The sequence below is a fragment of the Primulina huaijiensis genome, chromosome 1 (assembly GCF_012295235.1).
Source record: "Primulina huaijiensis isolate GDHJ02 chromosome 1, ASM1229523v2, whole genome shotgun sequence".
NCBI classification, from domain to species: Eukaryota; Viridiplantae; Streptophyta; class Magnoliopsida; order Lamiales; family Gesneriaceae; genus Primulina; species Primulina huaijiensis.
Genome location: NC_133306.1, coordinates 12579924 through 12583731, shown reverse-complemented (window position 1 = coordinate 12583731; position 3808 = coordinate 12579924).

Genomic DNA, 3808 nt, shown 5'->3' with positions numbered 1-3808 from the left:
TAGCTCAATTGGTACCAGGACTCTTGATATCAATGTACTTATCCTATAGGTCATGGGATCGAGTCCTGTNCCAGTGCATGGGCTGGAGATTTCTATGTGTAACCCATACGACGCCTATGAAAAGCCCGAGAGGGAAAAGTTCCATAGATGGGCCAAGGCCCATAGAGCAGAGCCCAAGATTGGGATAGCCTTGGGTCGATCGGGGCAGTGGGCCGTATGGGCGGTCCACTGGGCCTGTAATGGGTCGTTACAATAAAAGGCGCCTTTTATTGTAACGACCCATTACAGGCCCAGTGGACCGCCCATACGGCCCACTGCCCCGATCGACCCAAGGCTATCCCAATCTTGGGCTCTGCTCTATGGGCCTTGGCCCATCTATGGAACTTTTCCCTCTCGGGCTTTTCATAGGCGTCGTATGGGTTACACATAGAAATCTCCAGCCCATGCACTGGAGTCTGTGCCTTCCCAGACTCGAACCTGAGATCAAAAATCAAACTTATCAAAGTTTATGTTTTGTGGCGTTTGTCGATTGTTCTTGTGCGGATTGTCTTAAGCTTGTTCTTTGAAGGTTCGTTCGAGTTTTCGGTTGCCATTTTTGTGATTATTTGTTGCTAAACTTGTCATAGTTTAGAGGTGAAAATCACGCACACACTTGATTCAAAAGATCGGGACAACAACGAATCCTTTTTAACGTTATTGAATTGAGGGCGCGGTTCGATTAATCGTGTTTGCTTTTCGTTTGTACGATGATTCATGTCATTTGGTATCAGAGTTTTGGCTCATTGAATTCAAGTAAGTTTATGTTTCGTTCTATTATCAGATCTATTTATTCTTTCGTTCTTTTTTCAGATCTGCTTTTTGTTCTATCGTTCTTCGTCAGTTTTTGGAATTTTGGGGTTTTTTTTTTTGGATTTTCGAGTAGCACTCAACCCAAAAAAAAAATATAAAATTCTGAAAATTTACCATCATTTTGTTTTGATAATTCATTCTATTTTCTTTGGACAGTCAAATTCAATTGTCTCTCACAGTAAAAAAAAAAATTTCAAATTCTACGCAGTCCAAGTGAGTCGATCACAATTGTTCACAAGTCAAACTTGATTGTTTGATATATACAATACAAAGCTTGAGCACACTTTCGAGAGAACTATCAAATTAGAGTGAAAACACTTGAGTGCGAGCGTTATTTCTTTGGAGTGAATGGTGAGTATTTGTTGTGAGCAAACAAAATACGAGAGGAGAGACGAGTGAATTTTCCTTGGAGTGACCGTGAGGATTTGGGTGAGGAATATTTTGTTTTCTACTAACGTTTTCTTGCAGGTACAAATCTGAAATTAAAATGGAGAGGGAGGTAGGAGATAGTTCGAACCCCGGGTTATCTAAGGTACAAATGGAGGCGTTGTTTGGGCATTTCACTAGGATGATGATGGTAGAGTTGGAGCCATTACATGAGCGGTTGGATAGGCTTGAAGTTAGTACTAGTGGAGATAAATCTAAGCCTAAAGATTTGGCTCTCATTTTGAAACGTCTGCCTTTCTTTATTGCTTTAAAAATACTAGAATTTTTTTATTTTTTTTAANGCTAGAAACGCTGGTCCTCGGGTCGTGTGCACCTTCAGTCCAGCAAAGTCAACCATCAAGACCTCTCATCACATTAATATCATAAACACCTGCATCAATCACACCTAGTGAGTCTAAAGACTCAACACACCATAATCTTGATAACAAGTAATACGTATAAAATCACATGCAACAGTGAAAAATACTTGTACTTAAAATATCGTTTTCATGAAGATGCATAAACTTCAAACATGACATTTTCGTAAACATTTTCATGATGCATAAAATTTAAATAAAAACATTTTCATGACATGCATAACATAAACCTTAACCTTTTCCTTTTTTCCTCAACATGACATAACATAAAACATTTTCATGATCATAAACATTTTCCTTTTCCTTTTCCTTTGTTGAATTCAGATCGTTAATTGTGACTTTCCTGACATGACATGACATGATCGATGGATCCATCTACATATTACCACAGTACTGGGCGGCGGGGACATCAGCGACGCTCTCACCGGTCAACTGAGCATTGGCCTAACATGATCGAATAGAAATACGATCGTCGGGGCTCTCTCTGGGCCTTCTCCCATAAATGGGCTCCCTATGGGGCCTTCTCCCCTCACGATATTTCCATTCTTCATCAAACCTCATATCCTCATATTCGCAATAATGGAAACACGATCGTCGGGCTCCCACTTGGACCATCACCCTCACGACATCGCCATTGTTAACGAATTAGTCACAATCACTTCACTTCCTTCAACATTTTTCATTCACATCACTTTATGAAAATCATGAATAACATAACATTTTTCTTTTTTGAAATCAAGCATGCAACATGTATTTTAAATGTCAACTTTTAAATCATAAAAATCCATGGACATTTAAAAATCATTATTTAATCATGTAAAAACTCATAAACAATTGAAAATAATCATTTTAACCTCAAAACATTTAAAATAACATTTTTACATATTAAATCATAAACATATAAATTCCCTGAACATTTAAAATGTAACGCCCCAGATTCGACGACTGTCCTCACTGTACCATGACGAGTCTTTCCAGCGTGCTTATGTCCTCACTCACACGCACCCTAGGAAAATTCCCAGGAGGTCACCTATCCCAAAAATTGCCCCAAGTCAAGCACGCTTAACTTCGGAGTCCTTATGTAATGAGCTACTGAAAAGAAGATGCACCTTCATGTTATGAGTAGTACAAATCAAATCTTTTAAGCACTCTTCAACTGTACAGTCCATTACATTGAACAGTCTCAGAATCCCTCTCATTCCCGTGTGGGATCGGTTCATTCATGTTCCTCCACCTAGAAGCCTGCCAGGAGCCGATCATTGTCCGTGCAACTGATGGCACCGGCGATCACCCCCCCGCCCTCTTCGGCCCCGTGCCTCACATAAAATATCATTTTAACATATAAAATCCCATAAACGTTTAAAATATCATTTTAACATATAAAATTTCATCAACATCCATAACTATAGAAAATAATCATATTAGCACATAAAACAGTATTCAAGGCACTGCCATGAAGTTTACTACTTTTTAGGTGTAAAAAGACCGTTTTAGCCCTAGACATAAAATTTCTCGAATTTGACATTTTCTTAATTTCATTGACTCTAACATATCCCAATTAATTATTTAAGCTTACATGAATTTTCTCATATTTTTATTTATCTTAACTCGAGGACTTTTAAATAAATATTTAAATGTGACGTATTAATGCGTTTTAATCCCGAATTAAACCAAACCTTAATATAAAATTCCCAAATTAAAAACTTAGACTTCTAATAATTATTTACGCTTAAACCTAACTTTCCATAATTTTAAAAAGCATAAAACTAGGCGTTTCAATTAACTCGTTAATTAGCGTTTCGTGCGGCGATTAAATCCCGAATAAATCCAAAACTCATTATTTTGATCCCAAATTTTAATATAACCTTTTTAAGATTTATTCTACCCTTCCAAGTCATGAGCCACACCCCTGGACCCATGGATTCAATTTTATCCTTTTAATTTTTGTTTTTGACACATCGACGAACACACCGAGCCATCTCCCAATTTACTCGAGCCACACCGAGCCACCTCAATCCAAAACCTAGCCAACCCACCTAGGCACTCTCCTGACAAAGCCCAGCCCATACAACAAGGCCCTGGCCCACGCTAAAGCCCCTGGAACCAAGCAACAAAATATGTGCGTGACTCCTAGCCTACACGAAGACTCCTAGCCC